Genomic DNA, 13,367 nt, shown 5'->3' on the forward strand with positions numbered 1-13,367 from the left:
GAAGGCCATATCTCTTGTAGGTTCCGACTCTAACCATTGGACCTTTGCCAAGGCATCTGCCTCATCATTGCCAGGCGTGGCCAAAGCCATATAGCCTGATGTATGATAAATAGTTACACGTTTCTTGACCCATTTCCCAGAGGTCTTGCACATGGCTTGGCCCCAAATGGGTCGGTGGCCAACTAGCCAATTCTGTATTTTCCAAGTCGTTAACCACAAAGTTAAGCCTCGATAGACTGCCCAGCTATCAGTGGAGATTACCACAGGTGTCATCTTCTTGGTGATCACCATCCGCACTGCTCTGAGTTCTGCCCATTGGCTACTCTGCCCACACCTGGTTTCAAACCATATGGTGTCAGTACTAGGTTGGACTGCAACAGCAGTCCAGGCAGCAGTAGCACCTTGGCTAGACCCATCTGTGTACCATGCCCATCGGAAACGGGAGGACTCCCTTCCCTAAATGGTGAAGGCTCAGGGTTCAAGGGGTGCATCAGGCCCCATGGCCTTATCTTGCATTAGGACTACCGGTCCTAAGACCTCTTGCAACTTTGCTGCTAAGGGGCTTTTACTCAGCATACTCCACTGCTCCAAGTAGGTGCCCCACTTTGCCAAAGTGGATGTCTGTGCTATCCCAGTCTGGGGGGATCATTACCCATGAGCGCTCCCATCCCGCTATAGGGGCTAAGTCATCTGCATGACCACTGCAGCCTGTCCTGTCACACTCTCACAAACCTGAAGGGTGACATATACAGCTGCTAGCTGTTTCTCTATCAAGGAATACTGGAGCTCAGCTCTCTTTCACAGATGGGAACTAAAGCCTACTGGTGTTCTCAAGCACACCTTGAGCCGCCACGGGCCCCAACAAAAACCATCTGTGGTCACATGCACATCCAGCTCAAACAGGTGCCCCTGGTCAACTACCCATAGGGCTTGTGCCTGCTGAATAGCTCAGTTAGCGGCGGTCTCAGCTGCATCATCCCAATCCAAGTAGCTCCCTTCTTTGTTAACCGATGCAATGGTTTTATCATTTGAGTTAAGTGGGGCACAAATACTCACCAATATCCCAGCAGGCCCAAAAAAGTTTGCATCTGCTTCACCGTGGTGAGCCAGCGATAAGCCTGAATCTTATCAATGATAGCTCCTGGGATGGCCTTTGTCTTGCCCAACCAGATAACTCCCAATGGCAGATAATGAGACATCATTTTATCTGATGAAGTTGTTTTAAAATATTTTAAAGCATGTTTCTTTGGAAGCTCACTTTCACAGCAAGCATGTGCCTGAGTTATCCCATGTTCATTCCAGGGTGGTTATTTAAGAATTCAAACAGGAGAAGAGAGGGAAGGAGGGAGGGAGGGAGGGAGAAGACTGGGGAGAGGAAGAGATGGGAATGACAGAGGAGGGAGGAGATCTGATCTTCTTTTCTTCTAAGGGCACTAATCCCCTTAGGATAGTCCCACCCTGAAATTCTAATCTAAGCCTAATTACTTCCCAATGACACCACCTACAAATACCATCCCACTGGGGGTTAGGGCTTCAACACATGAAGTTTAGGGGGAACACAAACATTCAGCTCCTAACTCCAAAACAAATTTATAACACATGCAAAAAACGTACAATAGACTGAAAAGAAATCCATAAATGTCTTGACTACTTCAGAAATTCTACGGTAAGTAGAAGATACTTAATTTTGGAAAATAGGTGAGGAATCATGCCTTTTATATGGCACCTGCTTTTATAAATCATAATATTTCAATATTGCTACTTAGTAGTAACTAAAGTTATCCACTATTCTTTTTAAAAAGAGTGTTTAAAAATATAATCTCTAAGGTATCATATGCGGTAGTTCTTGGGTTACTAAACATATTTGAGAAAATGAATTTGCCACTCTGATAATTTTCTAGTACGTGCAAATAAAGTTCAAGAAAATAACAGAACTGAAACATTCATATCATTTAAATACTTTTCAAATATGTATTTCATTCTCAATGTAAAAATTATGTATTTTACTTGTTTGCAAAGAATTTTAACATGTTTTCTATCTTTCCTAATTTCAGCATTTTTATCAACTATGTACTCAACTCTTTTGGGTACTCCTGTTACTTGTTAAAAAAAAATACCAATTACCATGAAGATGTCAAGCCTCGAAATAAATATTAAATATTCAGATAACCATGCAAAATTTAAAACATTTATTTTATCTTCATTACTATATTCGTGTCTGATTTTTATCTTTAAATGTGGAAGTTGTTTTCACTTTTGAGTGTACACATTCTCTTCAGTTCTATAATCCTATTTTTCAAAAAATTCACTTTGTATTTTTATTTAGGTACTTCTGTTAGTAATTCCTCCACAGAAGCTTCCTGCTCTAGTTATTTGGCTTATTAGCTGTCTTTAGATGTATAACAGAGTTAAGTGGCTTCCCTGTTTCTGAGCTCATCATATTGATGAGAAGGGCCTCTCCAGGTGCAAACAATGAGAAGAAAGCAACTATTATTAGAGATCTACTTTGGAAAAAACAAAGCAGCATCTCCCAGAGACATGAGTGAAATAAATAAGATAAAGAATTCAGTACTGAAGTTAATAAAGGGTCATTGGTGGTATGCACAGCCTCATTAGGTACTAGTTGCTTGGAGAAAGTCCATTTTAGGTAAACTAATTCAATTATGAAGATGTTTTTATAAGCCTACTTCTAAAAAATTGAGTCACTATAGACTATGATAAAGATAATGGGGTTTGGCATTAGGGATTTCACCCAACACATTTCATCTCTTCCAAAATGTATTGTGGTCTCGAGATCCTCAACTAAGAAATGAGAATGGAAGATTAATTACTTGATATGAAATTTATTAATTTTAAATAAGCAGTGAATGAGACCCTTGGCCCAATGTTGGGCATATTGTAAACACTCTATTACCTGTTGTTAGTCATATTTTATTAACCATTACTGAATCAATATTTTTTCATCTCTGCTATTACCAAACATTCTGTCAAAATCACCAAACACAGTTTGACCCAACTATTTTAAAACTGCTCCACACTTTCCCTAAACAGAAAGCATTTTCTCCCTCTACTTCATAGGCAGAATGTTTATTTTAAAAATTGCAATTCTGATTCTCTCCCTTCTCTGTTTAAAATCCATGTATTCTACCATCCTAATACTACAACCTGGAACATGGCAGATGGTACACTAATTGCCTGAATCTCCAGTCTGTCCTTTGCTTTCCCCAACCCCTCATTGTGTTAATACCAAGCTGTTTCTTCCCTTTGCCCTTTTACTATTCCCCCACCCCAAACTTGTAATCGACTTTCTTCATCCTATCTCTCTATAACTGTTTATCCTTTATGTTTGAACGTCACTTAACCAACTAATATTTGCTGAACACTCAGATCTCATTCACAGAATAGTACCTTGTCGTTTATATCTAACAAGGTTATTTTTTCTGTACCACTCTCTCTACATCTTTTGTAAGACTTATCATACTTGTATTTACTTTTTCAATACATCTCTTCCCTCCTAGCCATGTGGTTTACTTCTGCCAGTGGAATGAATAGCCGGTAAAAAAAAAAATGCTTGATTATTGCATACATAGCTGGGTTTGTTCTCTTGCACATGTGCCCTTTACCTTGAGATCTTGCCTTATCAAGCCACTGGTTCAAAGATATAAGTGACATGTGAAGTAGATGTGATTATAACCCACAGGTTTGAACCAATCTCTGACAAGCCAAATACAACATCAGCCTAATCTCAGTTCACCAGCAGAGATTAAGAAGCAAATGTTTATTGTGGTGTGCCAATGAATTCTGCTGTGCTTCCGTGTGCAAAAATTATCTCTATCCATCTGGATATGCATGTATCTGTCTAATATATTGGTTTCAAACCAGGACAATCAGGGTTAAGCAACTACAGAAATATATCCTGGATTGTCAGCCACCAATAAAAATGAGGTAAATTGCAAATTAAAGTTATTATAAACTCTAAAAAAGTTACCGGGGCCAGGTGCAGTGGCTCATGCCTGTAATACTTTGGGAGGCAGGGGGGCGGAGAGGGGGCAGATCATGAGGTCAGGAGTTCGAGACCAGGCTGGACAGCATGGTGAAACCCCGTCTCTTCTACAAATACAAAAAATTAGCCAGGCATGGCAGTGCGCACCTTTAGTCCCAGCTACTCGGGAGGCTGAGGCAGGAGAATTGCTTGAACCCAGAGGGCGGAGGTTGCAGTGGAGCTGAGATCACACCACTGCACTCCACTCTGGGCAACAGAGTGAGACTCTGTCTCAAAACAAACAAACAAAAAGTTACTAACTTACATTTGGAGACTTCTTGAATGTTCTTAGTGTGTTACTGTTTCAGGTTATTAACATTAAGGAATTGGCTTAAATTTTGATTCCATTCAAAAGGCTCATCTGAAATTCTTTAATATTTGTTTCATAAAGAAAAGAGAATTAAAGAATGCCAAGAAACAGCACGGTGCCATTGGAAAGTAAAAAAGCTCTCTAGGAACTTAGATCTCTGCAAAACATGATCATGGGTTAGATAAATCCAATTAAAATGAAGCCTTTGAATGTAAGTTAACCCAGCCCTAAAAAAACAGCACACCCTATATACATATAGTTATTTTAAAAAAGAAGAAAAAATTTTGAAAAATGTATAACAAAGAAAATTAGGAAATGTATAAAAATAGTTATTTGAATAGTTTAAAATATACTTGATATATTTTAAAATTGTGTTGTGATTCATATTTGAATTCCTAAAATGTGTATAAATTGTTTGAAATTGTTGATGCATTAAAAATGCATATACATTAGAGAATACTGGGTAGTGGCAGCTGGTTAAACTGTGATTGTTCTTTAAAACCCAATACAATCATCACTCTAAAGAAATACTTACCAACAATGTCAGATAAATGTTTGTTTGTGCATCTTAAAAAAAGGCAATACCTCTAGAAGGGTTATGGAATACTACTAAGAAAAATAAATTTCCATGGAAATCTGTACCCCTAAGGGAAAATAGAAGTTTCACAATACAGTAGCACTCATAGCTTTATCATCAACTTCTTCATTTGGAGCCTACTCCAATGTTTTCAATTATGTATAGCTATAAACTATCACATAGAATGCATCTGATGTTTTTTACTGAACAAATCATCACTAAAAGGACAACTGTCAAAAATATACTGCCAAGAAATCATGGGAAAAACAATTTTCTTTATGCAATTTCCAACAATAAGGAAATGGCAGAGCTAGTATTATTTCCTATGCCTAATATAAGCTTTGTTATCCATATTCTAAAAAATATCAGCAATTTCAATCATTATCAAAAAAGCTATTTCAGAAATATTTCAAGTAAATACTAACAATGAGACTCGCTCTTTTGGATACAGGACTTTGAGATATTGACTGTGGAAAAATTTAGCTATTAGGATAATCATTTAACTATCACTCAAAACATCAATGAAAACTATTTTTTTACGAAAAATAAAACACTTATTGTCATATACAATGCTGTTCATAAAATTTGACTGAACTTGTGATAAATGGTAAGGGGACAACATTTAGTTTTCTCACTTAAGAGAGAAAACAAAAAGTACCATATATTTTTAGAGAAAAAAATATTTTGACTATGGCAAAAATAAGTGACATGATACACAGTATCAAATTTCACTTTTCTGTCACGAATTATTGCTTTAAGGATATTAACTCTGCTTAAGATATAAAAAAGTATTAAAATCTAACACTACATTAGCAAATTATGCTGAAATTGTAAAAAAAATGGATAATAGAGTTGACTTTGCTCAATGACAGGCACAGAGTTGGTTGTTGTGGGATTTGCCCTTGTATTTGCTTATTTTTTCTTTTGGTGCTGATAAAAGAATCCCTTTATTAAATATAAACACTCGAAAGATATCATACTTTTAATATCAGAAGTTTCTTTTTTTTCCTTGCTTTCACATTCACCCTGAATATATCAGAAACCTAAAGTAGTCGAAGTGGACCAATCGGGCCTCTCTGCATTTTTAATAGTTCCTGTTTCTGCCATTCCTAGAAGTTCAATTTTGCAGTTGATTTTGAGGTAGTTTAAGAGTAGGAGTTTATTTATTATTTTATTTGCTTACTTATTTATTTGAGACGGAGTCTCACTTTGTCGCCCAGGCTGGAGGGCAGTAGCGCGATCTCGGCTCACCGCAACCTCTGCCTGACCAACATGGTGAAACCCCGTCTCTACTAAAAAATAAAAAAAAATTAGCCAGGTGTGGTGGCACGTGCCTGTAATCCCAGCTACTCAGGAGGCTGAGGTAGGAGTAGTTTAGTTTTATAGTGAGAACATCTATTATTATTAGGATTCTAATTTGCATTAGGTATTAGTCTGCTCTCATGCTGTTATGAAGAAATACCCAAGACTGGGTAATTTATAAAGAAAAGAGGTTTGATGAACTCACAGTTCCACATGGCTGGGGAGGCCTCAGGACATTTACAATCATGGTGGAAGGCACTTCTTCACAGGGCAGCAGGAGAGAGAACGAGTGCTAATAGAAGGGAGAAGTCCCTCAGAAGACCATTAGATTTCATAAGAACTCACTGACTATCACAAGAACAGCGTTGAAGAAACTGCCCCCATGATTCAATTACCTCCCACTGGCTCCCTCCCACAACACGTGGAGATTGTAAGGATTACAATTCAAGATGAGATTTGGGAGGGGGCACAGCCAAACCACACCAGGCATATTCACACACTTAACCATTTTAAGAATTTTGGCAAATGTATATATACTCATGTAACCACCATCATGATGATAACATAGAAGAATTATTTTATCCTTGAAAACTCTCCCTCACTCCTCTGTCATCACTTCTTCCCTCACGGCAGTTGTAACCACTAATCTGGTTTCTGTCCCTATAGCGTTATCTTTGCAAGAAGGTCATATATATAGAATCAAACAATATGTAACTGTTGGAGCTTGACTTTCTTCATGCAGCATAAAGTATGTGAGCTTCATTCATATTGGTAGGTGTTATCAAGAGTTTTTACTTTTTATTGCTGAATATTATTTCATTTTATGGATGTTTCCCAGTTTGTTTGTCCATGACCCAGTGGAAGGACATTTGAATTGTTTCCAGTTTAGGGAGATTACAAATAAGCCACTATTAATATTCACTTACAAGTTTTTATGTAAATAGATTATTATTTCACTTGGCTAATTACTAAGGGGTGATATTACTGGGTTATATGCAAAGTATATGTTCATTTTTTTTAAAGAAACTGCCAAACTGTTACCCAAACCTGTCATAATATTTTACATCTCTATCAGCAGGAATAAGTTTTGCAGTTGTTGTACCTCCTCTATAATATTTTGTATGCCCAATCTCTTATTTTAGACATTCTTAACAGGTGTACAGTAAAATCTCATTGCACATGTAATTTGTATTTCTGTAATGCCAAAGTATGTTGAACATATTTTCCTGTGCCTATTTGCCATCTTTGTATCTTTGAAGCGTCTCTTCAAAGTTTTTGTTCAGTTTTACTATTGAGTTATTCAGTATCTTATTATTGAGTTTTGAAAGCTTTTAGATATTCTTGACACAAATCCTTTATTAATATATAGTTTGCAAATATTTTTTCAAGCCTCTGGTTTCTCTTTTAATTCTTTTCACAGCATATTTTGTGGAGTAGAAGTTCCTAGTAAAATAAGATGAAGTAAAATTTATCATTTATAGAGCATGCTCTTGCTGTCACATCTAGAATTTCTATTTAGTTACTTACAGTTTTAATTTTTAGAGTTTTGTTCATGATCTATTTTGAGTTAATAGTTGTACATCATATAAAGTTTGGATAGAGGCTCTCTTTTTTGCTCATTGGCATTCATTGTTTCAGCATCATTTGTCAAAAATGCCTGTACTTGAAGCTGGTGGTAGTAGCCTGCACCTGGATCCCAGCTCCTCAGGAGGCTGAGGCAAGAGGACCTCTTGAGCCTAGGATGTCAAAGCTGCAGTGAGCCATGATAACAATGCTGTACTCCAGCCTGGGTGACAGAGCAAGACTGTGATTCTAAAAGAACCAAAGAATCAAATGACAATGTTAGATAGATCTCTAGACTTTTCATTTTATCTTATTTATCTATAAACCTAGCCAATAATTGTATATAAAGACAGGCTTCAGGGAAATTATAAGTTTACTGATAAAATTTGAGTTGATTAGTAGGAGTCAACAAATTTAATAACTTTGAGCTACTTCACACAGTTATAAAAGTGAAGTGTTATAGAGGTTAGTTTTAAATGTTGAGTAAAATGTCCAATCATTTACCTGAAGACACTAAAAATATAAACACCAGCCTTCTTGTCTTCTTTATACCTGTTTCTTTACCATTATTAAATCAGTACACTTTGTAGAAATTCAATGGCTTCTTTTTTTTTGGCATGGGGGAGAGGGGCTAGACATCAAAGTAGAAGAAAATGGGGGAAAAAACTTCCATGCACATCGTTAGGTCCCAAGCCTTTAAAGTTCATGTAAGAATATTTTTGTTTTTGCTTCGCTCTGTATTTATGGGTGTCATATCTTCATATAGAGACAGAGAAAATATCTTCTTCAAAAAATATTTTCTCTTTTAAAAATAAATTCAGACCAGATTAAGATTTTGGTATTGTCAAGGTGGTTTTTATTTCCTTTTTAAGTAATAATAAAGGATGAGTTGACCAGGTTAATTGAGTTGATTAAGTAGACTCTTATATAATCTTGTTTTCATTGTATACATTTTCTTTGGTTAGACTGCAATAAAAAGTTTGTATAAACTACTTTTCCAAACCATCCTAGACCAAAGTACCATCTCTAGCATCTCAGTGGCATCTATGCGAATTCTGGCCATCCTTTTCAAAGAGGACTTGGTCCTTTAAAAATAACTTATTACATGGCAATTATGGTTTGCAAGCATGAGTGATATCCCTACAGCTGGTAAATCTGTGTCTATGTATTACCTCCTGAACTTTGAAGTGAAGGCAGACCAGCAGAAAGAGAATATATTGGCTGGGTCTTGTTTCGTCTGGCAATTTGGAAATTGAGGCTTTTATTTTGGCCTCATGATCTTTGTATCAGTTGGTTCTGGATAAAATATATATGATTTTCACAAAGTATAAGTTAAGTCTTAAGCAAGTTTGTCCAACCCACCTTATTTTGTTGTTGTTCTGTTTTGCTTTGTTTTAGGCTTTTAGCAGCCTGAAGTCATGATTTTTAGTTTCTATCTCTAGTGATAAGTGGAAAGGACGGGTAAGAAGGGAATTTACTGGCTCCACCAGAAACAGAAACTAAGAACCCTTGACTGTCTTCTCTCCCTTGGACATGGCAGTAAGAAAATACTCTCTGTTCCAAAAATGTATTGTTTTATTGTTTTTTCTCTGAATACTAGCAAACTGTATAGTGTCTTAGTATTTCACAATTTGTCTTGACTAAGTAATCACGAACAGCAGAAATTGGAAAGCATTGTTGATAAGTAGTTGCTTTCTTGGAATTATAGCCTAACCTGTTAGAATTTGGTATTATGTCAATCTTTTTCATAAAGTCTGAGAATCCAAATTCACATCAATTGGTTTGAAACTGTCTAATTTCTCTTGTTAGAATAACAAACAACAACAACAAGAAATCAAACCTTCTGTCCCTGGGACAACAGTTAGATGAGTAAGTCTATGTCCTTATCAGGATTTAATTAATAGCTGTTAGTTGAAGATACATTTTTTTTTCTTCAGACAGAGTCTTGCTCTGTCCCCCAGTCTGGAGTGCAGTGGCATAATCTTGTTTCACTGCAACCTCCGCCTCCAGGGTTCAAGTGATTATCCTACCTCATCCTCCTGAGTAGCTGCGATTACAAGTGCCTGCCACCATGCCCGACTAATTTTTCTATTTTTAGTAGAAATGGGGTTTCACCATGTTGAACCAGGCTGGTTTCAAACTCCTGACCTCAGGTTATCTGCCCACGTTGGCCTCCCAAAGTGCTGAGATTACAGTAAAAATACTTTTCATACTCAGAAATATGTGAGCATTAAAATCTCCATTGGCACTCATTAATATAGCTATTACTTTCTTAAAATATGAATGATTTTACTTCAGACCTGAGATAATTGAGGGTTGAGGAAAAATTTTTTTCTACCTGCTCAGCATGTGTGCATCTGACTTCTATATATGATTTTAAATATTGAGATACAGAATTGTAATAACATACCACTTTATATTTGGTTTTAAAAATTATATAAATTCCCAGATTTTTTTTTCTTCATGAAAGCTAGAGGCCCAGTAAACTGTTTTTCTTACTGTCTCCTGTCATATCCTTTCTCATAAAAGCAATTTTTTTCCTTACATGTCAGATCTTCACTTTAGAGAGAGCTGAAATTGTAAAAATTCTGTAATTTGAGTAAATTTATTAAGTGGTTACTAACAAAATTAGGAGAATAGTTTTCAACAATTGTTCAACATGGAAAAGTAAGCTTCCCTGTAGAAAATGTAAAAATAAAAAAATGCATATTAACATTTGGTTAACGAATAGATGCTATGATCTTATTAGTAAATAATAATAATAATAATAATAACGGCTAATGCTCTTCTGGGGACTTCTACACTCTAATTCATTTTATTAGTCTCATATCACCTCCTGAGATCGGTCAGTGGTCATCTGCATTAGAATGATTCACCCAGATCTGGAGGTTGAGGAGTGATGAAGGAAGGCATGATTTTGCAGTACTACCTCATGAGCTAGCTCAGATACATTGAGTTTGAATGTGTTGACCTGCAAAGCTAACAATTTTATTTTAAAAATTCCAAGGTAAATCTATTTTTGTAAAACTAAAGTTTTAAGCAGCATTTTCTAATTTTAATTATCCTATTTTCCAAAATAACAGCTTACCTGCCCAATAGATGAAAAAGTAGAAGAGAAATTCAATTTTTGTCTGAATAATTTCCATGTCCCTGAGTTGAGTTTAACCAGAGATAAAGAATAGTGCTCTTAATTTATTTTTTACTTTTAATTACAAATAATTTTCTAATTTTCATTCTCTTTTCAAAGTTTCTTTTAAAACTTCAATTTTCAATCTAGAGATAAGGCTTATACTACCTTTTAAATAAAAAATAACCTTAAAGTTTTATAGTTGTAAATTACAAATGCTTTCAATTAAAGGGAAATTTTATTCACAAGCTTTAAAACAAAGAACTAGAGAGTTATAAAGTTGCGTAAGATTGTACAATATCAGGAAAATTGGATTTTAATCCAAAAATCACTTAATGGTTCTTGGTAAATTAAACTCCTCTAGAAATTGAATTTTTAATGGGTTTTAGTTTAAACATGACTATGTATTTTATTCATTTTGCAATAGTGCACTTAATACAGAGCAAAATGAGCAATAAGCAAGACATTTAATCACACAGACATTTGGATTTACCACATATGCTAAAATGGGTGACTCTTTCTAAAGACCATATATTTACTTTGTAACCCAGATAAGTTGTTATCTACACTAGTATTTGGAAGACAGTTAGATTTATTTTTAAATTGTTATAATTAAAATAGTTTCTTCAAATAAATTTTTGTAAAACGCAATACTGCAATTATATACATTTTAAATATTCTATTATATTTAGACATTCTAGATCTGTCTCTATGTACAATTTCTAATATTCCTCTAATGTGTTTTAGTATAAACTTTTTAAAATTTGATTTTAATAGTGATATCGATATATTTTCTTGAACTCTAATTCCTTTAAGTAATTTGGGAAAATATGATACTAATGAAACTTAGGTAAAGACTTTTGAAAAGATGAAGTGTACGTTTCTTTCCAATTTACAATAAAATAATTACCACTAATAGATATACACATATTGATAATATATTTGCATATGTGGATATGAATATAATGAGTAGCCAGTTAATTTTAGAACATAGTGTTAGAAATTATGATCAGTGTTCCCATCATTGTATAATTGCTTTTGTTTAAAATTCATCTACTTTCCTGCTTTAATCAATGATGAAAGAAGTTATAATAAAACCTAATTGTAGCAAAAAGTATTTTTAACTCTATGTAGAATATCAACTTTTAAAAATCAAAGCACTTAACTTTCTATGGTATAAATTTTAGCAGAAGTTTGTTATTAAATTCAAGAAATAGGACAGATGTTATTTAGAAACAGATCTTTGAGTCACTGTATTAAAAAGTGCTCAGAGTTATAAAACTTTGAATATAAACACACCACTCATTATAATAATAATAGCATCATAATTCTAGAAATACTGGTTGCTATCTGTCTCTTTGATATGCTGATTTCTTTTCCTTTAGATAAATACCCAGTAGTGGAATGGCTGGATTGTGTGGTAGTTCTATTTTTAATTTTTTGAGAAATCTTCATACTTTTTTCTATAGTGGCTGCACTAATTTACATTCCCATGAACAATGTATAAGAGATGTCTTTTCTCTGCACCCTTGCCAGCAGATGTCATTTTTTGTATTTTTAATAATAACCATTCTAACTGGGGTAAGATGATAACTCATTGTGGTTTTGATTTGCATTTCCCTGATAATTAGTGATGTTGAGTATTTTTTTCATATACAATTTGGCCATTGTATGTCTTATTTTGAGAAATGTCTATTTGTGTCCTTTCCCCACTTTTTAATGGGATTTTTTTTTCTGTTGGTTTTTCAGTTCCTTGTATATTCTGGGTATTAGTCCCTTCTCAGATAAATAGTTTACAAATACTTCCTACCATTCAATGGGTTGTCTGTTCCCTTTGTTTATGGTATCCTTTGCTGAGCAGAAGCTTTTAACTTTAATATAGCAAACATATGGAATCAACTTGTGTCCATCAACAGACAAATGGATAAAGTAAATGTGTTATATATACATAATGGAATTCTATTTGGCCATAAAAATAATGAAATCATGGCATTTGCAGCATCATGAATGTCCCTGAAGGTCATGAAAATAGCCAGACACAGAATGACAAATTCCACATGTTTTTACTCATATAAGAACTAAAACAGTTGATCTCCTGGAGGTAGAGAGTAGAATGACATATATTAGAGGATGGAAAAAGTGTGTGGGTGGGAGGGTTTGATAAAGAGAAGTTGGTCAATGGGTACAAACATGTAGTTAGATAGAAGGTATAAGTTCTAATGTTAGTAGAGTAGGCTAAATAGAGTTAGCAGTAATGTATTGTATATTTCAAAGTAGCTAGAAGAGAGAATTTGAAATGTTCCCAATACATAGGAATGATACCCAAGGTGAGAGATATCCCAAATACCCTGACTTGATCTTTATATTCTATGTATGTAAAATAGCCAAATGTACCCTATAAATATGTAAAATATAATGTATCAATTAGATAATTTTAAAAATGCTG

Source organism: Hylobates moloch, unplaced genomic scaffold, assembly GCF_009828535.3.
Source record: "Hylobates moloch isolate HMO894 unplaced genomic scaffold, HMol_V3 SCAFFOLD_4, whole genome shotgun sequence".
NCBI lineage: Eukaryota > Metazoa > Chordata > Mammalia > Primates > Hylobatidae > Hylobates > Hylobates moloch.